Source organism: Gavia stellata, chromosome 2, assembly GCF_030936135.1.
Source record: "Gavia stellata isolate bGavSte3 chromosome 2, bGavSte3.hap2, whole genome shotgun sequence".
Taxonomy (NCBI): domain Eukaryota; kingdom Metazoa; phylum Chordata; class Aves; order Gaviiformes; family Gaviidae; genus Gavia; species Gavia stellata.
In genome coordinates, this window is record NC_082595.1 from 13,203,787 (window position 1) to 13,228,675 (window position 24,889).

A 24,889-nucleotide genomic window follows, 5' to 3' on the forward strand; every position below is an offset into this window, starting at 1 on the left:
TACAAAGATAATATTTGCCACATTTTCAGCTGTTAACTATGGTTGCAAAAAATGTTATGCAGAGAAGCACATAATGAAAAGTAATGCCAGCTAAGCAATTTGTTTTACAATTTTCATCATATTCTTATTATTCAGGTACAATAAGAAGTCACAATGAACCTAAAAGTTTCCATTTAAAAAATACCTCTTGTCCCTTTTGTCCCCTTCTCACCCCCAGGGGTAACAATTTTCCTTGGGAAAAAAATTAAGTCATATTTTCTAAACAATAAAGTATGAAGTTTTCTCTCATAACCAGCACAGTTTATTTGAAGTCACATATGGTTGCACTTCACTTGTGTAAATGTGCTTAACACTTATTCAGCTTTGGAAGTGCGGTTCCAGTTTCATACCAATAAAACTGATCATTGCCCACTGGTGATTTTTTTTAAAATGGACACATTTCAGTCAATTCATTTTGTTTTCTCCTTACTGCAACGTGAATTCCTCCATTTTACTCTCTTTACTCCTGAAAAGGGCGTTAACGTGCTGCTGTGGCAACTGGTGTTGCTAGCTAAATACAGTCTCTGTTTTCGCAGTGAAATTGCCAAAGTTATAAAAAATCAAACAGGCACGTCAGTCTGGAAATAGTTAAACAGGCCGTATACTGGAATACTTCATTGTGGGGGCAAAAATAAAGTGGTTTTCCAAGGCAGTCAGTGGTAGCCTTACTGCCACCTTCACTGCAGTGGGGCTGAACACCTCATTTTGGAAATGGCGGTGGGCTGGAGCGCAGGCCTTGGGAGAGCATCTCTCTCCGTGGCTGGGCCTTTTTAGACACCCATTTTAAATGTGTTGGGTGCTGTGATATTACTCCTCCGAGCCCTCTGCTAGCAAGGGTGCTCCCCAGCACCCTCCCACCTCAGGTGGCTCCGCCACCGACCTTAACAAGCTTTTTGCCTGTCTAAAGGGTGGCTCTGGCTTTTGGGTCCTGAATCCAATTTTGAGTGCTCTTACTGACTATAGTGAGGAGAGAAGGAGAATTTGAAGTGTACTGGGAGATTTCACGGCCTTAGAGATTTGTGCTGCGTGTTACACAAATACTGATTGTGGGTGCTGGTTGTTGTGCTCTTTCCAGAACAGGCTGAACAGAGCTTATGGCTGATTTATCACCATGAATGAAAAAAATACACGAAAACACTGCCGCCTTTTTTTCCCCCCTCGATTTCCTTCATTCCTCCTTTGATTTTATTCTGCTTGGTTTTTTGGATTACAAATAGTTTTGTTTGTTTTCATTACCAAATTACAGAACAAAACTTTAATTATACAGTTTGTACAGAAAGCAATTAAGAGACTAAATGTTTTTCTCTTGCTCGCTGGATAGTTGTGTCTTGTCTAGCGAAACAGCAGTTGCAATGCGTATTTGTGTAGGAGGTTAAATCTGGTGTCAGCGGTTTGCAACTGACAGTTACAATATGTTCCTGTGGCAGTTACAGTGCCATTAAGAAAAAAAAGATTTTGCTGTAAATCTTGCAGTGGGTTGGGGGGTGCATTTTAAACCTTCTCATATGCAAAATACCAGGTACTAACGTTTTGTGTTAAAGTGGCTGAAACCCCCTCAGGAAAACAGTAACAATTAGTTCCAAAGACTGTTTATTACAAAGGCTTTAAAAATGTTTACCTTACTTCCATATAAACTAGCTCCAGTCAGGAAACCTCAGAGTCAAATCGTGCTGACTCAAAAGGCCAAATACTCCAACAGCGTAAGTCATAGTAAGAGCAGGGTGTTGCTCGGACCCCTGTGATCTTGTTATGGGGCCTTCACAGTTTCACAGAAGCTTTTTGGTTAAGATTGACTCTGATTTCTCTGAAGGGAAAAGTATCCTTTCTCACTCATACATTTGTTCTTGTTTGTACGGAACAGTCAGCAGAAAGGTTCACAGTTGTAAATGGAGGGTAAAAAAGGAGCAGAAAAAATTTGCACCTCTGAGTGATTATCACGTGAAAATAAAACATATCATTTCGAGTAGATATCTTTATTACAGCAAGTTCTGACCTGAATGAACTGTGCTGGCATTAAAATACCTAAGAGGATCCAATGCTCTTCCAAATTGGGAATTGTAATTCTGCCTTTTTTGTAAGCCCTTTTTATGTGGCAATTTCACCCCCCTATGAACAGTTGCTGAAGTTGAGTCTTCTTCCAGTGTTCCCAGGTGGTAGTGAAGTAGCTGTTGTGGGGCTGGGTCCACAACAGTGACCGTACTGTGCGTACTTAAATTTGTCTTGGCTTCTAGTAGGGCAAATGCGTCCCTAAACTTCCTGGAGAAAGCATGGGGAAAATGAAGAGGCTGAACAAAATTCATAGGAACTAAATGAACAGCTGTATAAACTGGCATTAGGAAAGCTGAGGAAGGTGTCTGCCTTTTATCTTTCTTATTTTTAGAGCTTTGGTACCTACTTCTAGACCACAGAGACACCTACGTCATATGAGTCCATCACATGAAACTGATATATTTATTTTCCTCTTCTTTGACGTCCGTTCTATTTCTGTTGTAGTTAAAGATCTTGCTCATAAGCTTGAGAGAACTTGGTCCAGATTAAATTTCTAGTAAGCATGTTGTTACTATAAGCCAAACTGTCCAGTGTCTAGGAATGTGGAATAATTGTAATTACTACTGCTGCTTAGGGCTGGGAGAGAAAGCTGGAGGGTGGGTAAAAGGAACACATCTGGGCATAGAGAGTGCGTCCTCTCATAGTGAATTGAAATTTCTGCCCTGGAACCTCATACTAAGCTGTTCTTCATGCTAAATTAATCCATATTATACAAGCCTTGATCAAGACTTTCAGCTTCCTATAATGTCTAGGCTGAACTCCCCAAAATTAATTTGTCATTTAAAGTGAGAACAAGAACAGCTTTTCAAGGAACTAGACAAGTCATAACATTGTTCATATCACCTCCAGATGAGAAAAGGAGTCAAGAAAAAGTAATACTTTTTACTCTTAATGGGAAAATCTTGATATTTGTCATGTCAATGTGATTTTTTGGGTACATAGACATTCCAAATTACAGTGGTTTCATATCTAGAAGAGTATTATTTATGATGGTGTAAATCATTGCCTTTTGAAAAGAGCTTTTTTTTTTTCCTGGTTTGACAGTAAATTAGGGACAATAGGAATGTTTTCCTTCAACTCACTCTGTAAAGCAGCATTTGTCTCAACAAGTTTGTCAGCCACTGTCTGTTGATTCATGACTTCAGACAAATAATGGAAGAAACACCACAAGAAAACAAACATATATACTAGGTGCATGGTGATTTTGCTCAGAATTGCAGAATAGGCAAGGTAAAATAGAAAGCAAAATAGGAAATAAAACATGGAAGTCCCCAAAGCTGAAGACGGGAATTCAGAAAAGAGTAAGCATGTACTGTTCACATGATAATGTCATGTATCCAACCATGTGAGTAGTTAACATCTATGGTCACATGAGGAATAGATGTCACTGTAGAGCTTTTATTTGTGATTCTGATTTTTATTCCATTGTGCGTTTAAGGTGTTTGCTGGAGAGCACAGATGAAAGGAAATAAAGTTGAGGTTTCCTCAGGAAGTGGCTTTTTCTTTCTCTTTCGTAGAGGTGGTTGTCCCCTCCCTTCCCTCCCCCCCTGCCCCGTTTTGGTACTGTATACAATGAAACTTTGCTATTTGTGATTGAGGGAGAAAAAGGTTAGTGAGTCAGAAACAGTGGAAACACTGAGGGTGTTCTGGTTGGAGGCTGTATTGTCCTTCTAAAAGGAATGTGAGAAGGGAAATCCTAACCTCATTGAGGTCAGTGGCAAAATTACCACTGACTTCATTAGGATAAGGATAGCACCTTGTAGTTGGGAGCAAAGAGTTGGGGCGGGGGGGAAGAGACAAGGAGTTAGAGATTTTTTTGTGTCCAGAGGGAATGAAAGACTGTAAGAGATAGAAATGACCTTCACAGGCCCTGTGCTTATTTCTAATGAGATGAGTAAGCAGGAGGCATTTGAGTCACCACAAGTTTTCTGTGCTTTTCAGATCGAAAATCTATAGTCAGAACATATTACTGTTTTCTCCTTAAGTTAATAGTGCTTTAAAAAATACTGAACAACTAATCAACTGATAAAACAAGCAAGAAAGACTGAGCTGTTTAGTTCAATTTTTGTTTTTGTAACCCTCATCCAAGCAACAGGCAATAGTAAAGCTAAAAATGGCAAGTATAATTGTAAGACATATTTTCTTCAGCCTTTAGCTCGAATTGATCTTCCTCAGTAAAGCAAAAGAAGGCTTATTTACCAAGACTTGATAAAGACCTGGAGCAAGGTGACATTAATTGTATTTGGTCTTTAACTTGTTATCAATACCTTCAGGAATCAGATCTTCCTGGGTGAGTGACAGGCCGGCTAGCTTAGAATAATGTGGTAACAAGTCAGAATTTCTGTTATTACAAAACTTCTGGAGATTCCTTATTGGAAATATTCCAAAACATCTAAAAGTAAACATAAACATAAACGATCCAGAGAGCTCCTCACATTACTTTCTCAGGATTGTCAGGTACAGATTGTGAAGGTGTGCTGATGTAGGGGTGTTTTCTCTTGGCAGTATGTCACTTGTTACCATTAATTTTCTAAACTGATGGTCTTACAAAAGAAACTCCTTTCTAGAAAGATATTCAGAACAGTTACTGAAATTCAGTTATATTCCTTTTGCCTTTTACCAAATGGGAAAAATCTACTCAACGTGTATTTGTAGATTATGCTACCATGTCATACTATTGAATACTTCCTCTTGGGCTTTTGCTTAAGTACCTTTTAATCTTTTCTCTAATTCTGATTTGTTCTTCATTCTTTCAGAACCTATGCAAAATGGTGGGTTTCATGGGGGATAGTTATGCTTCAATGCAATTAAGTTCTCATGAAATTATTTCTTTTTGTCCACAGTTTAAAATACTGCCCTTTCCAGTCAAAAGGAGTATGTTTATGGCTTCTGCACTGCATGATATACAACCAAACTAAAAAATGGTATACCCTTCTTATTTACTGCCATAAAAGCCAATATACGCTGACATAGTTACTTTCTCAGTTTAGAAGTTACGTCTTTGTGTTTTCTTAAAAAAACACAGAAATGTTTCAGAAATCACGGCATACAGTAGCACTGATTGTTTTTCTTGGATAGTAAAGCTACAAATAAGTACCTTGTGAATCAATAGTAAGAAGTTTAACTTCCTGCTGTTTGTTAATTCCTATGTTATTTGCCCCTGATGTAGGGCCCAGGAAAAACAACTATAACTTAAGTGCATCAACCTGCTGAGCTACTGAGCCATTTTACCTTTGCTTCTCTAAATAAAAGACAATAAATAACAAAAAAGTGGTTTAAGGAATTTATGCATTAAATTGCAATTTTGAACTCTTACAACCACTGAAAACTGCACCATCTCTCAAATAAAAAAATAAAGCAATATTTTCTTTTTTTGTGAGTATTTTCATCATAAAAGAGAGGATCAAAAAGGTGTAAACTTTTACATGACATTGTGTCTAAGAACAATCAGTAGAAAGTCTGAAGAACTTTCTTCAAATTGTCATTAAACAAAGTTTTGTGCCATAAGTAAGATTGTAGCAAGTCAAACACTCTGGATGTTTCAGAAAAATGTGCTGATCAGTGAACCTATTAAGAAAGGATTTACCTAAATGCTATTCTGTCAAGATGATAGTAGTAAATGACTCCTTTGTAGGATGGCTATTTTTGAAAGAAGTTGTGACACTCCATATATAATGATAATGAACTGTTAGAAAACCTCATGCTCACTAGGAAGTTCGGATAAACATTTAGACCTTAAGTTAGCCATTCATGTTATGTTACCTGTTTTGGACAGGAATATACAGGAAGAGTTTATGTTCGGTTTATAATTGTTTTTGTAAAATGTATGCTGCTGTGTCAATATTATAAGTTTAGAACCATTTTCCTCCTGTTTCTGAGCTATGTGGGAATGCATGTGAGGTGGAAGAGTTGCTGTGAGCTACCCTACAGATGCACCCAAAGCTCTGGATCTGAGTTCTGACCTTATCACTTGGGTTGGGCCATTGTGTAACCACTGTCCTTGTTTTCTTGAACACTGTAGGAGAAATGTAGACATAGGGCTGTCCAAATGTATAGGCTATGCATGTCTAAACCTGAACTTGTGTAATTTGTGAACATATCTTTGTGGAACAGAAAATCGAATTTTAAAAAATCTTTTTTTTTTTTTTAATGGAATGGTTAAATTCTTCTGAAAGATTCTGGGGACAGAATGGGAGGCAGGGTAGGATCTGTAACAAAAAGTGGATACAACTGTCTTATGATGTGAACTAAGTACCAGTGATGCTGTAGGACAAACATTTTTTAGAAAATCATCAAATGACTTGTAAAAATATAAAAAGGAAATACTGGGAGAGAATTTCTCTGTTATTGCTGCGGAACAGAGGGCAGGATTCCTTCTAGAAATCTGTCTTTAACATCACTTGGAAGTTTTTCAGTCTTTTATTTACCGTTCTGTCCATTCTATTTGTTCTTGTAATACTCATTTATAAAATACGAGGAAAATCTTAATGGGTACACCCACAACAATGAGGTATCTTAGTCTGTCAGTTTCCTACGTGTCAAGCTCCTCTGGGGTGGATCACTCTTGATTGCTCTTTTGGACATTTTTTCTAAAAGTAATTGAATTCTAAATAGGTTGTGGACTTGCCCACTATCATAGAACAAAATCAAAGCTCACTGTCTACAAATGGCTTAAGAAATGAATGTTAGCTTATTTTCCCGACGTAGGTTTACATTATTGCTATACTACTTCTGTGTTATTTTTGTAGTCAAGGAAAAATTATCTTTTAGTTAATCTTTGTGGATTGCTGATAAGGCATAAGTTTGTGCTGCAGCCTTTTCCAGTTAGTACAAAGGTAATGGTATGGCCTTTTAATGTCTCACTGGTTTCCTGTTTTCATGGAATTCATCGGTACTGTGCTTCTGGCAAAGTTGATTAAACTGGCTAGTAAGTTTAGAAGTAGTTGACAGGTAAGCATTCAGTGTGACTAGATATATCTTGCTTCCACCACAAAGGGACTGAAAATTAAAATCCTGAGTACAGACTTTGGACAAGCTACAGAAAACTAGGAAATACTGAGAATATATCAATTCATCTCAATGCATTTATTTTCTTACTGAAAAATTTTCAGAATAGTTCTCTTATACTATACAGTATTACTAGGTCAGAATCCTACAAACATCAGCACAGAAGAAACTTCACTGACATAAATATTCTCAGTCAGTTTAACAGAACAATGTAGGTGCACGCATGTTTGAAACTTATGAAGCTTGCCTTTCGTGAATACGTTTACATACTAGAGGTAATTTAAAACAACACAAATCTGACAAAACTTTTGTATATTACATTAATTAGGAATATATTCAATTAATTTATGTGAAAATTAACTTTTTCTTCTTGAGATTTTCATTAATTGGTACATCTGGTTTGTATCTGTCAAGTGAATTTCTTCTGGAGAATAGCTTTTACATAGCTTTAAGAAATATTCTGGAAGCATTTGAAGATTTGTATTTTATTTTATTTTTTAAACTTCTCTCAAATACACTAAAAACCAAATCCTTTTAAAAAGAGGCTTAGTTTTGTAAATGTTCCCTCCTTTCCTCTTTCCGCTTCCTCCTTCACCAGAGGAAAGGAGAGAGAAATGATAATAATAACAACTAAACAAAAAAACACTCCAATATAAATAAGTACATAAAGACATATAGAAAGAAAGATTCACCACAATTTGTTTTGTTATGTTTGAAGTAAAAATATTAGATAGATTACAGAACATTTCTAATGTGAGAAAGAAGCTTTGTATCCTGAAATAGGAAGACCATATTTTCCTCAATCCAATTCGAATGCAAAACATACTCTGTTAAGAGAAACTCTGATATACACTAATAAACTGGAATATGGCCAAGAGGAAAAAAAAGCAACATAAAAACTGCTGAATTCATGTCTTCCAATAGACTTGGCTCTTCAATTTCCGTTAACACTGAAATGAACTCTAGTCTCCTATCTTCCCAGTCTAATGGAATTTCAATACAGCACATTGGCTGGCTGTGCTTTTTTTTTTTTTCCTAGAGCACCAAAATCAGTTCATAACCCCTCTTCTGAGCTCATTTTTTGTTTACATCTTTATTCCAGTTGCATTTCCATACTCTCTGTTCTAGGGAGAGGTATGGCTTCTGTTTTAGAACTGTGAAGAGTAGAATAAAGAATAGCAATGGTGCTTTAACTTCTCTTTACATTTTAGGAAGCAGTTTTAAAGGGAAAAAGTAATATGAGAGGCAGAAAAGAAACACAGTTTTCTTCCAGTGAGGAGGGATTTGCAAGTTTAGCCTCTAGACCGCTGTGAGTGCAAATCTCTGCTTCTTGAACATATTGAGACCAGGTGTGAGCCTGATCCTTCCTGTCTTGTGGGTCATACAAGTTTCTCTTCACTGTTTGAACTTGCACAATGGTTGTCATCAAAGTATTACTCCTCATTATTTCAGAGACCAGTCATTATCCAGACTGAAAAACTTCAGATTTGTAGCTTGCCCAGCAATACAGCTAAGTGATAACATTGCTGTTGTATAACACTGGTAAAATTTATGTGACTGTTCTCAGAGATAACAATAAATAGCAACCTCTTTGTAGTGGCATGTGCTCTACTTGATGTGGAGTTTCTGATTTCCTCTTTGAAAACAACAATACAGCCTTCAGATACTTCTGAAGGACTTGTGTTAGGCATGGGATGGTTTTTAGAGACATCAATATAATAAAAAACAAAGTCATTAACATAACATGCATTTTTATTTTTATTTTTTCAGAAGCAGGTGAAATAGTGAGCCTCTCTGACCATGTGTTTTTCTCTGAACATCACAGAAGTAATTTATTAAAATACTGTGAGGGAAATTTTAGATACCTTTTTGTGCTGTGCTAGAGGAAAGCCCCAACACTTTCCTTTCCCATCCCACTTCAGGACCTTGGTCAGGATTTAACATTTATGGTTTTGCTAGAACTTCCTTTATTAGACCTTCTATATAGTAATTTAACAGTATTAGATTAACATAGCCTACAGCTAGGAAGAAGCATTATCCTTTTGCATTGTAACATAGGTACGCTATGACTAGGTAAAGAAATTTACCTCACTGTTTAGTTCTTAGGTAGCCGCAGATTCATGACACATTTCAATATGTCTATTTTTCACTGAAATGAGAGCTTTAGAGTAAAATAAGATTACAATTTAAATACAAGACAGAAAGCAACACAATGCATCATGCAGCGTGTAAATAAACACTCTCAATTTTTCCAAAATTACCTTCCCTCTCCCTAGCTCTCCCCAGTGGATGTCTGAATAATATTCTCTGTATTCCTATCTGGAATAGGCTGTTCCAGAACTGTGACAGTGTTTTCCCACTTTCCAAGAATAGTTTTTAAAAAATGGGTGGTTTTTTGGTCTTTCTGAACAGCAGATAGATTAAAAACAGGAAATATACTTTACCTTGAAAGAAAGAGTTTTTAGAACATAAGAACAAACCTTTGACTGCTCTAGTACATTTATTATAAACTTTTGATAATTTTGCTTAGTGTTTTAAACCTCTGACTTTCAAAACATTTTTGTTACTAAAATTCATTAAACAAATGTCATTAAACTCTTGCTTTTGGACAGTAAGTTCTTGACATTCTGCTGAAGGAAAAACGTACAGTACAGTTTTCCTGCTAAGCTTGGGAGTTTGTTCCTTGTTAACCCTCATCAAGAAATTTTGAGGGTTATGAAGTAACTTTATGTTTGTGAGGAGTTTGCTATTGTTGCACAATCTTCCTCCCTCTAGATTTTTGTTCTGTTTAAAAATGACAGTAGATAGATTTTTTCTATCAAAAGTACATATCAGTCCTTTGTTCTTCAAAACAAGTAATTTCATGGACTTATATTTAAAAATAACCACCACAATAGCTCACAACTTCCGAGGGCTGAAAGCATTTGTTCCTTTTGAAATTGTTTACAGTTGCATCTCACAGCTGTTAAAAAATCACTGTAGTTTTATTGAATGGAAATATCTTGTCAGTTTAGAGTCTTTATTTAGAGAGACTTTAATGAACTCTTTTTTTAGCCCAGAGATTTCCTTTAGATTTTTAAACACTGCCAGATATTTACCAAGGACACCTATTGCTTTCTCCTATCAGTCATTTGGGAGCTGTCATTATATTGAATGGAACAGGCTGTAACAAGCCAAGGTGCAGATACGTGCTGCAGGTTCGTTTTAAGGTCAGGTTCAGTAACAACCAACAGAGGTTCAGTCCATAGCAGAATATCTTCTGGTTCTGAAGAAGGTTTTGTTGTGTTTTTCTTATTGTCATCGTTTTGGGGTTTTGTGACTGCAAATTGCAATTTGAGATTTTTGGTATAGAGAATGGCAAAACTTTTGGCACTTGGGCATTAATTTCATAGGTACAGGCTGTTGTAAAATTTTAGCTATTTAAACAATGAGGAAAAAATTAAGCCTCTCTTTGGTTTCTGATTCTCTTAGAAAACAAACCTGAAAGGGGCTGAACCTGATATCTCTGAATGTTATGCATTCCATTGCATGTTTCTGTTTTGTCGCTTTTCTGGAGGATTCATAATCCTAATGTAGGTAAGCAGAGGTTGTATATTCTGTCAGCAACCAACAACTGAATTATCAGGCCTAGCAGATAGCATCGGGCATGGCAGATAGACATGGCCCTTACTTCACAGTCTCTCATCACAGTAAAGCCTGTTTCAAAAGTCCCATTCCTTTTGAAAGGGCATCAGTTTTTGTTATCCTCTATGATAATTGTCTTCTCTTTTAAGTATACGGAGACAGAAAGCTTCGAAGTGAGACTAGGACTGTGAGAAGTAGGTAAATTCCAGATAACATCTGGATCTCCTTTACATAAGAAATAAAATATTGTGAAGAGACAGACTGAAAAAATAATCTGTCACATAGCCAGAGACTGAAATGCTTGAAGTGAATAAAGGAAGTACCATATTTTGAGCTAGCTAAATTTATCCCTCTCCAATGGCAATCTTCTCTGATACTGCATTCAGATTTTGTGGAGCAAACATGTTCCTCTGCCAGTGTTATATGTTCAAGAGATTCAGTAGAGTTCTTTCAGCGTCTATGGAAATAATTATGGTTTTTGACCTCCACCACGGCAGGCATAACATGTTCCGCACTCCCAGTAGACTCAGCACCTTGCAGTATTAGGCTCTATAATGATATGCCTTTGTATCTTGGCATAACTTCTTACTAAATGTGATCATCCAGTGGTACGTTGGACGTCATGGTTGTCAGCCAGTCAGCACGCTCTGACCACAGGGACTAAATGCTGGCTAGTTGAAAATTTCTGCCTTAGAATCATGTGGTTATAATGCTTCAGCCAAAGGAGAATTTCAGTAACGTTTAGGGTGAGAGCTCCCTGCTATTCCATAGTTGGAAAGCATCTTATTTTGCTTGTGATCTGATCTAGAATATGGACAAAAAAAATCCGCATTCATAGACCAGCTTTTGTCCTTTCAGAAGGCTACGTTTTACCATTTCAGTATGTCATATCCAGTAATTACATTTACTACTTGTAATCAAAGCAATTTAATTGTACTTAAAGAAATTGAGGAAGTACTATTATCATGTTCTCCTCCTCGAATTTACAATTTCAAAATTACAGTGATATTTTTCTAATGAAAACATTAACTCATTCTAGAGTTGTTCCATAAACTAAGAATATTTAATGATTTGCTTAGATCTTCCCCTTTTAGAATAAAACCTTTTCAAAAAATTAAGATTTGTAAAATGTCAAATGGCTGTAGCTGCTAGTTGGTAACTAACTTTTACATTCTCTCTATGCGCTATTATCTTCGTGTCATTTAGTGGATCTTCTAGTATAAGTAATGTGGATCAAACAGCTTTCTGGACTTTATTTGCTTTAATAACAGCTTATACTAAATGTCTGGAGGAATTAAAAAAAGTTATGATGATCAATTTGCTGAACTGTTAATAACACTAAAGTTTTTAAAATATTTCTGTATATTTGGAATTCACATGCAGAGCTGCACTGAGCATTTGCTTAGAGCCATTCATGCTCCTTCTCTGTAAAGTGCACACACTAACTGCTTGAGACAAACTTTTGCTTGTTTTGAAACTGCCTCTGTTCCCAAATAAATATTTATACTGGCAGTTACCCCATTTGTTTACCAGCCATTCACAGATGGGACTGCATTTGGAGAATTAACTGCCTTACATAAAGATGCTGTTTATTCTTTGACGGCATGTTTCTGCATTGCCCCTCTAGATGGCATTTCTAAAAACAATTCCAGATGGAAACATGCAAGATATTTCTGTATTCCCCAATAGCTTTAAAAATAGATGTCTCTGCATGATTCACAGGCATCTCTATGTGCACCTCTGAGTTGACCTGAGCTGTAAACGCTTTATAAATAAAGTATGCTGAAACAGTATATATACTGGTTTTCCCCCTGATTGTCTTCCTGGTTTGCCTTTTTTTTTTCTTTTTTTTTTTTTTGTTCTCAGAGGCATTAAAAGAAAATTAATGCTTATGTAGAATTAGATGATTTTTAGATAAGAATACCTTATGGGACTTCCTAGTGGGGTTTGGGTTTTTTTGTGTTTACAAGAAAGTTGTAATCAGAAGACATTCATGAGTCAATCCTCAGTTGACAAACTGCAAATCTCAGTGTGATGCACCTGAAGATTTGACGCTGTGGTTTACGGTAAAACATCCTCTTAGATACAGAAGCACAACTTGTTCAAACCCGCAGGAGCTAGAGCATGGAAATGAAATCTTTCTCATGGTGTGGAAGAATAGAGAAACACTCCAGACATAACTGTAGCCTGCAGGCTACAGGAGATGAGGAGTCCTACTCCTATTCCTCTCCCGTGAACTCTGTACTACTAGCTACAAAACATAAGAAGTCCCCCCTCTATGGCTTATCTCGTGGTTGGATTGAGTAAAATAATTTCCATGCATTTCCCACCTAGATTCTAAACATGCTGTAAAATCTCTGGCTTTCTCAAGCAAAGTGATCATCTGTTATAACACCATCACCTGTTAATGATTTCCTTAAATTTCCTGTTAAAAATAAGGTAATCAGAGAGTCAGTTTTGGCATCTACACTCATAGCTTGTGCCCGTAAGGAATTCTTCTAGATGGATGTCCCATTTCTATCAGGGTAACACCATCAACCCTGTTTGTTTTTCTTGAAATGCTAGATAATCTTTGATGTTTTTCCTAAATAGTTACTCAACAGAAGTGACTTACTTATCAAAATGTTTCATGCCTCTTAAATACCATAGCAGTGTTCTAGAGGTCTTTTAATGGACAGTGTCATAAAATGTGGAATCTTTTCTCAGTGGAAGATAACAGTCCAAATTACAATATTGCCTAATAGGGCTGTAAGCTGCTGGCGGTGTTCAACTTCTCTGCTGGAAGAAAGGAAATCTGAAAGGGCATCTGTTATAACATGAACCAAACTCCTCCTTGCTTTAGCAGCTATGTAGTTAATGGAGTTACAGATGTGTGAATATTTCTCAACTGACCCAAGCTGAGCAACACTGAGTTAAAACTCATAGCGTGGGCTTCAGTCAACCTTGAACTATGGCATTTTATGAAAAAGTGATGTAAAATTCAATCTGTATCTTTCAACAAAGCCGAATGAAAGAGAAGCAGATTAATGGGTTATGAGAAGAGTATGAGCATGCTTGGATTGCTTTTATAGTACTAGTATTGCAGTCATGAAAGTCTTCTCTTTTGACTTGTTTGAGGCTAAAGGACCGTTATTAGACTAGTGGATGAAATTGTGGGGGGACTTATTTTTCCAGTAAAGTCTTTCAGTGTAGGGACCTTTTGCTGTATGAGAGCAGACTTAAGCTGTTTCCATTTAATTATTACTATATAGAGACTGCTTGGGAGTAGGAGGGATCAGGGATCTACATGTCAGACCTGGTCCATTTCTGAGATAAAGGAAACACGCATTGCCTAAGAAACAATAACAACAAGCATATTGCTTTATAAAATAGCAAGAGAGGAAAGGAAGATGTTAGGTATTACTGGATTTTTCTTATGACATCTGCTTTCTTGGGTGTCTTTGGACTTACCAGTGGGGGAAGAAAACTTTTTGGAAAACAGACAATGCTAGCGTTCAGTTATGAATCATTCCACTAGTCTGCTGTGAGGGCTCGTTTATGCTAAATCATCAGGCAATAGTTTTTGACACCGTCCTGTGACTTTTTCTCCTGATTACTTTCTAGAGTTTATGTAATAATTCAATCATATTCTTTAAATCTTTTCCTAAAGTACAATATCTAGTAAAGTGACCAAATAACTTACAAAGGATGTGGTGGGTTTTGATTTTGTTTTGGTTTTGTTTGTTTTTCGGGGGAGGGTGGGGGGTGTTTTTTTTCCAGAAAGAGTTACTGTTGTCCTAACTATTCACAAAGTTTAAGGAAAGCTTGGCATTTGAGTCCTGAGCGCTTTCCATTTTTTATAAATATTCTTATTTGCAAATGCAAAATTCCAGTATTACAGAGATGGTATAATTTTGCCTACTGAAGTTTGATTATTTTTTTTTTTTGTCTGAAAGGTTACTTCATTTTGAATATGAAGTGTTTTTCAGAAAACTAAACATTTTTCACAGTCCCAGACATGACAAAAATTTAAGAGGTGATGTCAGTTTTGTAAACATCCACTGCTTTATGTATACCTCGTTTTGCCCCATGCCTTTCCATAAAAGAAAGATACATGCAGTGTTACTTCCAAAGGAAGAACTATTTTTCCCTTATCTTTCCAGGCCTGTAAAAGTAACCCCTGAGATATTTTAAAGAAGATTACAGTACGTCCCACTGCAGACTTCAAATGCAGTTAACAGATGGTGTGCTTATCTGTTACAGTGGAATTGGCTGTACGTGCTATACCATTTGAGCTTCATGCAAGTGGATCACTTTCATGGACAGAGTAGGTAGTAAAGGGTAGCTCCGTGAATATACTCAGATCACTGGAATAACTTACTAGAGGTGTAAGAGAAAAGCACATCAAAGCAAAATCACACCTGGTGTTTTTTCACTATGGCAAATATTCGAGATTAAGAGGCAAAAATTAAAGCCTCATTAGTAAGCTTCCTTTGTATCCTCAGTATTTCCTCACCAAAGCTAAAGATTATGTAAATTTTTCTTTTGGTACTCAAAGCAGAAAATAGGGCCGGTGATAAATCCTGTTTAGTTCATTACCACTAAGTGCAAATGATGGTGATTTAAAAAAGGATATCAATCAGATATTCACTTCAAGGCAGAAAAAACAGAGATGAGTGAGTACTGCACACTAAATAACCCTTTTTGAGTAAGATGCTGCTTAGTATCCAGGAAGTTTTATTTAAGAATTTCAGTCTTGCTCAATGGGATTCACCGCACAGCCTGAGCCATAACCTGCCAGGAATGATGGAATGGATTTTAGGATCACAAAAAAAGAAAACAGAAGTAAGGAAATCTAAAATAATGGAATTAACTGGATCTCTAATAGGCACAGACTTCTATTTTCAGGCTGTTTTAAGAAGGATTTAAGGGTTAATTGGAGCTAGCTATCCCTTTGTCGTGTAGCAAGAGCAGTCAAAAGGACAGTTCCTGCTTTCTCGTCGATGTAACTTGAAATTTCAGCTATCATTTGTATGGTTGACTGTTTATCAATATTGTGAAAATACCCCTCACATCCTCCTCCCCTTCCCGAGCCAGCATTCATCATATGCTCTTTATAGCCCGAATGCCTTGACTGAATCCCAGGCAATCTGAAACCAACCGAAAAACTTACGTTCATTGCAGGGGGATTTGGATCAGGCCCAGCAACAAGAACATTGCAAATTAGGTCTGATGTGGAAAAGTGGGTGTCATGGCAGAAATATGTGCGTGGGCGCTTGTGTAAAACCTGTACACAATATGCTTGTGCTGTGCTTTTCCAACTATTATTTCTTTTTAACTGCTTATTTAAAAATAGTGCAATTAGAACCTTTAATATGAATTTGATTCCTATTTTCAGAAAAAAATAAACAGAGAGAATCTGTATGAAGATATTTTTCTCTTATTCTGCAAAAGCAAGCAGAATTTCAAGGCAGGGAACAATTTGATTGAAGTACTCTTCAGAGACCCCCAGGAGTATAATCTTCCTTTTGAGAGAAAAACTAAAGTGCAGAACTGAGCTGTATCATTTGAAAAGGATTCATACTGAATTGTTCAGTGCATGCCATATGTAATTAGTGCACACTGGCTGAGTGATTATTTACAAAATAAATCAAGATTTGGCCAAACAAATCTCTCTTCATGTTGCCAATATACTTTGCTGGCTGCGTTTTTCCGGCTTCGTCCTAAACTCCCCCTCCCCTGTACCTCCTGTTTTCTTTTTTCTGCAAGGACTTCCAAATGCCTCCGTGTGTGCTGACAGCACCAGGCATTCATTACTGGGAGACTCGCTGTCGGGACAATGAAACTATGCAGGGCAGGATGGCGTTGTCACTGTCTTCTTCAGAGTCTGCCTTCAATATGGGAAAAGTTCTCTAATACAGCTTTTACCCTGGCTTCCCTCAGGTTGTTGTGACCTTTTGTTTTTGTGCAACTGGAACTTCATTAGTTTGTTGCCGCATGCACAATTTCCAACGGCTGCTTTGAAGACATGTTAATTATAGTAATAATTTCCAACTCATTTACTAGTCATTGCCTATTTTCTTGCAGGGCAAAAGTGGAAATAAGATCTTGCCCAAACCACTCCTCATTGAACAGTAATGCCTTAAGTCAAATCTCTATCTGGAAATTTTTTTCTCCAGTAAATTTTGCCAGAAGCCGTCGTTTTTCCAAGGTCTGTGCAAGTAACTGTATAATGCAAACAGTAATACTCTAGATCATTTCACACGTTAGTAATAGGGGAAGCATTTACCCATCAAAGGAAGAAAAAAAAAATCTATTAGATAGAACACTTCATTTACTGAAAGTTAAATAAGCTGTTATTCTGTGCAAGTTTGCAGTTACAGTGCTTTTCCTTTAAGCTTGTGAACAAGCCTTTGGGCTGCACTGCTTATTTGATCATCATAACCATCAGTAGCTTCACTGTAGAAACTCCAACAAGAACTCCCTGTTTTGGGGCTTGATTCTGCAAGGAACTGAGTACTACCTGGAAAGTATTTTATGTCCACAGTTTCTGGCAAAGGCAGTTCCAACTGGCCTCGGACTTTGGCCAGGATTTATCCAGAGAAATATAGGTATCTTTTCAAAAGGAGCCAAAGATAGTCATGTGTGAACATAACTGGTAAATGCACACTGCTGCCCACTTGCACATGCACATTTGCTAATGTAAATACAGACTTGCATGCGTATTCATTATTTTGTGGACTCAGTCTTGATACCTGCTTGAATGTAGCCCTCAGCATTATTAGTTTCTCTGATCGAATCATGTATTTTGACTAGATGCAACCAGAAGGTCTGAATTCTGGTTCAATTTTGGTGTTGTATTTCATGAAGCGCGCTCATTGAAGCTTGTTTGAATCTTACTCGGTTGTGCAATACATGAAGGAGAAATCCCCTTCTCCCAGCTGATCTACGGGAAAGGAAAGTAGGCATACGTCATCAGCCGTTCCCTCCCGCTGTTGTACATGACTGCAAATGAAAAGTCTATGTATTTCCCATGGCCGCCCTTTTTGCAGATGATTGGTGTCTCAAGCTGCAGAACAGCTGACCTTCAGTGTTAGCTGCTGGTGCGCAGTGATTTACTTGAAAAGTCGAATGCAGTAGCGTACCAGCTATTGAGTCATTTTGCTTGCATTTTATACTTGCTTTGTTTGCTGCACTCGCTGGAATGGGAACAGTCATGCTGATGATACGGTAGCAAGTTAGTCATACGGCGGTATTTAAAGCTTTTCTGCCAAAGGTGACCACATTGGGAGCAATTCTAATGGTCGCAAGCCTGTTGCTGGGAGCTGGGGAGATTCCTCCTTCAGCTAAGATGATGCTACAGTGCTTTTGCATCGGGTGCTTGGGTAATTTCAGTTTGAGAAAGGTCATAGTGTTTAATAAGTGCAAGTACTCTGAACGTTGGTGGAGGGAGAGGAGCCACGGCTTTGGAGTGCCTCCAGCAGGAGCCCACTGCAGCCATGACTTTGACACTGTGCAGGCCCTGCACTTTGTAGGGTACAACGTTTATTTAGGCACTCTCTCAAATGAAAGGGAAATGCTTGGTGAGGCAGATCGCATATTACACGTCCGTGACAGCTCATTCGTCACGCATCTAGTAACTGGGCAAATGGTACAGCTTTCTTTAGAAATGGATGTTATTTTAGTCATTTTAAAAAATAATTTCTTTCCACTAATGCACAAATGAATCCTCAACATTCTAGATTTTTGTTCTGGAGAAGCATCCAGAAGTCTGATTACTTGCCTGAATACTCTTTTCTCTTTTTTTAAATTTAAAAGCACAAATCATGTTGAATAAAGAAATCTCTAACACTTCCTAGTTCAACGGTGCCAGAAGTTTTTCAAATACTGTAATCTTTTTGGAGATTTAGAAGTTTCTACTTTTTGATCATGAGGAAGGGCTGCAGAGGGCTTTAGTAACAGTTACTGAATGCCAGCATTGATTTTTATCTAGAATTTTAGAAGAGGATTATAACCATTTGTTATTTTTATTTGAATGGTGGGTTAGAGTTATTGTTTCTGAGCAGAGGCACAAACATATATGAAAGACAATTTTTAAAAGGATAATCTCTTGTCGCAAGTAAAAATTATTGTCAATTTTTTTATTTTATAAAGTTTACAAGTTTTTATAAAATTGTTAATTGTACTGTAGCAAATTTCTTGTCATTTCAAGCACGATTTTATGTTTGGTTTCTTTCTGTGGGGCTATCTGTTCATTTTTTGGAACCTAAAAGCCAGGAGGGTATCCAGATCTTCCTTGTCCGTACCTTTAAAAGTGAGTTAACGTTAGCACAGAGCGGGTGATGGCACAGCTGGACCACAGTGGGCTTGGGGTGAAGATTGCTTTCAGTGAACTGCAGATTAGAGTTGCCCAGACCCAACTTCTGTAGCTGATCTGGTGACATTTGCTCAGGCACAGACCACTGCGCAAAGTGATGCCTCCGCCTCTGTGGGCAGATCAGCGCAGAGGTGGTGGAGACATTTTTTGAAGAGTGGAAGGAGGACGTTTGCAAGAGTGGGAGAGGAGGTTGTGTTTGTGCACGGGTGGCCCAGCACCCACCATCTCCGTGGCTATATGGCTGCACAGGAGAACAAACATAAATGCACCAGCTAGTTTCTGTCAGACCACTTCTAAAAATTAGTTATTTCAAATTTTGGTTATCTGTCTATCTATTGTAGGGGACAGATGGGGGAGATTGTTCTTTATCTGACATAACTCCATGAGAATATATTTACGGATCGGATCCAAGGCATGTATATGAATATACTCCTTTCTTTGTTATCAGGAAATAGTTTTCAGTGTTTTCTTTGATCATAAGTGTGTAGTCATTTGAATTCCCAAGGCAGTATGCTGTCGATTGCTTTATAGCATTGTCCCTTGAGAACCCCAGATGGGGTGCTTGTTGCCTGATTTCTCCAAATAAAAGAGATGCACGCATGGACAGAATATTAAATGCATCTTTCTCTTTTTTATGTGTAAAAAAGATGATGGCTTTATTTTACCTCCATATAGAGTATTTCATTGCTGTCTTGGAAAATCATGGTCTGTGTAGATGATAAAAATATCTGTAATTGCAAAAGTTCCCACCTGCAGTAAAATTCTGGCACAGCTGTGCCAAGCTGTGCAATTTGACAAGGGACTGATTTCAGTTTGCTACATAGCTAAAAAAAGAAACCAGGTGAAACAACTGAATGCTGTCATTTGAGTAGGAGCAATAAATCAAACTGGTGGGCAGGGAAAGGAATGTTCCTATCTTAGAAAGAAGCCTGCTTTCTTCCTTGTGAAAATTAAATTCATTTGCAAAGGGTGGCTCATTGACACCCCATATCATTACATATTAAAGAAAAGGCTAAACAAAAAGAGTATAACAACAGCCTGTTAGATAAGCTCAGTAGTTTACCGGTGTCACAAATACCAAATTTCTTAGAAGTGCAACTTGGAAATATTGATCGTATTTTTCTCTGTTGTGCCCGCAGTCTCTACACTTGTATTCTTGTCACAGCTATCCTTTAGTATCTATGTTTGCCAGTAAGAGGTGTCATTGAAAATTGATCAGTAGCCTCAAAAGTAATCATTAACTGGGAGATATCCCTAGGTCAACATGAATTTCATCTGTGTTTGTTTCTGGCATGGCAGGAAGCACAGTCAGTGTGGTGAGATCTTGTCTCTGGAGAAAACTTGCACAGGTTAGGTTGAGGAGTGAGGGGCAAAAAGCTGTAGTAATTTTGAAATGGCTAGAATAGCACAAGCTTTTTGTAGTGGTTAATAAGAGAATTTGCATTGTATAACACAAATGATTTGTTGTTTTGGGGAGATTTTGTTAATCAGGTTTCTGATTGTTTCCCACCCTACTGTTTACCTGTGAGGTCTTTGTTCAGTTCTTTATTATTGGGCTAAAGATTAGTCCTGTAAACCTGTAATGATTCACCAATTTGTCCTTGGGGAAGTAATTCTGTCATGGCCAGAGGGAAGGGGAAATACAAACATTTTTTTTTCCTAAGCAGATGAATTCTTTGTTGGACCTATGTAGTGTATACAGATAATACCTCTTACTGTTTTCCTCTCATAATTCCTCCTGCCTATGCACTAGGAGCTACAGTTAGGGATGAACGCTTTCCATCATGTGGTATGCTAAGTGCGATCTTAAAATTTTAGGCTCTTAGCTTGAGTATCCAAAACAAAACTTATGTTTCTACAGGAGTGAATAAGAAGTTCTCTTTCAAAAGACAATCATGGAAAAAAATCAGTATAGAAACAATAAAAAGTTCTTTCTGATGTATAGCAGAATATTTGAACTCAGATATGATCTTCCTTGAAATCACCAATTGAAATTTTCTTCACATTTCAAGTGATGGGTTATTGAAGTATTTCCACTGTGTGTTGAGTTTACCAACCTTTTGAGTAATTTTGGCACTATTACCCACAGATGAGTTATCGAAGTGACATATACAATATGTCTCATTTCCAAACTGGGTTTATATGTTTTTGTATATGAATAATTAAGTGTCTTAATTTATGGTGTGTAAAAAATGCTTGTGAAATTTATCTGTTGCTGTTAATTTGTTGGATTCACATGAGTACTCCTGTGTTAGCTGACCCAATGCAGTTCAGCTGCTGGCTCACAGGAGAATTTTCAGCTGACCGCTTTGCTCATGAAAGAATTGTTGGCATTGAATCTGTATGATGGAAGATAACAGAGCTGGAAATATACCTCCTACCCTGCCTGGAAAGATCAGTGGTCCCTTTCAGTTGTGACATTTCAAGGACTGAAATGAATCATGGTAATATTCAGTCATGGTTATTTTTGCTCAGAGATGAATGTATGTAAGACTTCAGTGCGTAGATGGACTATAAATACATATATATTTATATATCTATAAAAAAAAAACTTGGGGAAGAGTCAAGTGGCAGATGGGTTTGAAGATTACTTGAAAGTATAGCTGAATGCCACTAGCTAGAATTGCAGTCTGAGGTTACATCCACCTGGTGCTCCAAGGGACTCTTGAAATTAAAATTTAGGCAATTTCCCACCACGTTTCAGTGGTGTGTACACTGTAGTTCATAGACTGATGACAATATATAATGTGATATTTTAAAATGAATTTTAATGAGTTATATGGGTCTTATGTGAATTATAATACTTCCTATCATCACAGAAACAATTGGAAAAGGAAATTATACAAAAAGCAAAAGGGAAAAGGCCTGTTTTACAGAAGGCCACCAATCTGCTTTCCCAGAAATAAAGTAAGAATATTAGCAATATTTGTACTATAATAATACTCTTTTCTGATAAGTAACAGATGAGATGCTGTAGTGTTGCAACTGTAGTGAAAGCAGTTTCAATGGCACTCATTGTTTGACACTAATAAGTGTAGATCCTCTGAGTTGGACTGCTTCACCAGATTTTCACCTAGGAGAAGGCCAGGGAAATCTGCTTACAGGACTCCACAAACCTCTTCTGGGTCCTGGTTCTGAACCTGGTCTAGATCTGATAGAGACCTGGAATTTATTAACGTGCACAGAAAGCCATAGTGAAAGATGGTGACTGACGTCTTCTGTTCCATAACAAGATCTTCCTCCGAGCGTTTTCAAGAATCTCATTATACTGTACCTTCAAATTCTACTAAAAGAGCACTGTAATTTGGTAATGCCTGAGTTAACTTAATGTACAAGTGACACAGATAGAAAAGATGCCCAATGCTTTATAATAGCGTATCTTCTTGCTTATAATGTTGCCAAATTTTAGTAATTTCAGTTAATATTTTCTATGTAGGATATCTGCCTCAGCCTAAATTGTTTTGGAAAATGTTCAGCAAGAATTGTGCAGCCATTGCTAAGAAAGCATCATGAGGGTTTAGTTTACTTAGGTTTAAAGATATGTAGCTCACGTATTGAAAAATTCTAGTAACCATGCTTTTAGGGGGTGAGGGCGCTTAGAATTTGGTGGTTGTTAATATCTTTTGCCATTCTGCTGAGAAAGCTATTGAGTTTTGTTCAAATTATAAACCTCTAAAAATCTCACATATGTACATATCCTGTTGAGATTTGATAGAATTTGGCAGCTTCGTCACCTCAAGGATCCATTCACATTAAGCATATTCCGGCCCCAGATTTCTACAGTCTGCTAACAGGACTGTGTATCTGCCTCATGGCCATAATTTGTATTCCAGTCCAGGGCTGTAAGGTACAATCAAGATTTTCCACTCATTTTTCTTCTTCCCTAGCTGCTCAGATTCGCTGTAGTGCAAGTCACAAAAGATAAAAGCAGAGATTTTGTTCTGAATGGAAAACGGTATTATGCCCCAGTTAAAGACCTATATCATAGTACAAATTGTATAGCAGATTTTACATTGTTGTGTCTTAACTTGACTGGGCATATTTATTAACGTAGTTGCTGCATATGATGCTGAATTCCAGCCTGGATTACACTTGTTTACTCCTGCAATTTACATACAAAACCCACCTGTGCATATAGGTTTTCCACACAGTTATTTGCATGCACAAATATGTGTTCCTTAATGGTATTTTGACTCATTGCAGCCCTTGAACAACCACGTTAAAGGTGCATGACTGAAGTTTGTGGTAATTGTACCATCTGGAAGTCTGAATTCATAGGTAAGAGCATGCCTGGAGTGTTGAAGGATAAACCTTCTCTCTGAATTTTAAATAGTTTATATAGAGCAGTCTGGCAGTACTATATAGTTTCTACTCCAAGTTTTTTCCAAGTCCCATCTAAGTCTGGGAACTGGGAACATGTTTTACTTGTTAGCTACTACTGATTTGTGTGTGTTTTCCAACCTACAATGAAATTTTCATTTTAATTGAAGGAGAAATAGTGAAGAGTTTCATAGCAAGATAACTTTTTCCTGACATGCACGTGAGGATAAAGGACAAATAGAAAGCTGCAGATATTCTAAAGATGCAAATTAATTATCCTACTTTCTATAACTACTCTGCAGAGTGCTGTTCGGCAAGCTTCATGTAATGGCACTCCTCATCACAATGCTGGCTCCATCATGGCAGCGGACTTTTTTCTCCTTTGAAAAAAGTATTAAGCAGATTCTAAATTTCAGCTGAATACACAACTCTAACAAAAAAGAAAATAAATCCTTTTGTTTTCTTTTTTTATGGCCAGCCATTAGTGATTCTGAAAATAGAATGCATTTCGAAAGTAGTTTAAGAGCTGCTTTCATCAATCTTTATTATTTATTGGTTGACTCAGATGACAGATCTGAGCTACTTTATAGTTGAAGGTGTGGCTGATGGCTTGTGTGCCCTTCTTGACCTTGTCAAGGGCAAACGTAGTTTAAAGTTGTTTATAAACTATAAATTTCATGGTAAAGAATGATGTGAAAATAAATCCAGTGTACTTCTTAAATGATTAAAAGTACATTGTGTAAACAGGATACTGCAGTGGGGAAGTCTCTGAAGTGTGATTCTACTCCTCAGACTATTCTGAACAGACACATAGTACAAGCTAATCATTAAAAATTATTTCTGTCACTACACTTGGTGAGAATGGCAATAATTTTGTGGGTATTAGCTGCATGTAGCAATAAAACTACTGTGAGATGTTGAATGTTTACAAGTTTAAAGCAACGAGGTGAAGGCATGTTCCATTAATATTTCAAGAAAACCATTCACAATGATCGGAAAAGACTACTCTGTTTCTGACCTCCTGAGGTTTTAGAGGCATATGGCTTCTCTTTAGTAAGAGCAGGCTGTGATAGCTAGGACACTCAAATTCAAATTGCATGCCTATGGCTGTTAGGCATTTGCCCTCTAATTAAATTGATTACAAGACCTGCCTTGTCTCTGGACAAGTTTGTTCCTTCTACAATACTGGACATATATGTCCACAATTTATACATATATTATAGTATTTGAATGTAATCAGTGTATAAAGGGTATGTTACTGATGGCTACACTGTGCATAACTTAAACAAGGCAAGACAATTAATAAAGAAAAAAACAGGATTAGAGTATTTGGGAAAACTATTTGAAATGTTTTTTCGAAGCAAAGACTAGCTATCTCAAGACTTGCAGCTCCAAGAAAAACAAGCTGTACACAATACTAAATGGACTTGCCATGGCACGTGGATGAATCTGCTAGTTTATTCTATTCGTGGTTCACAAGAGTATACAAATTAC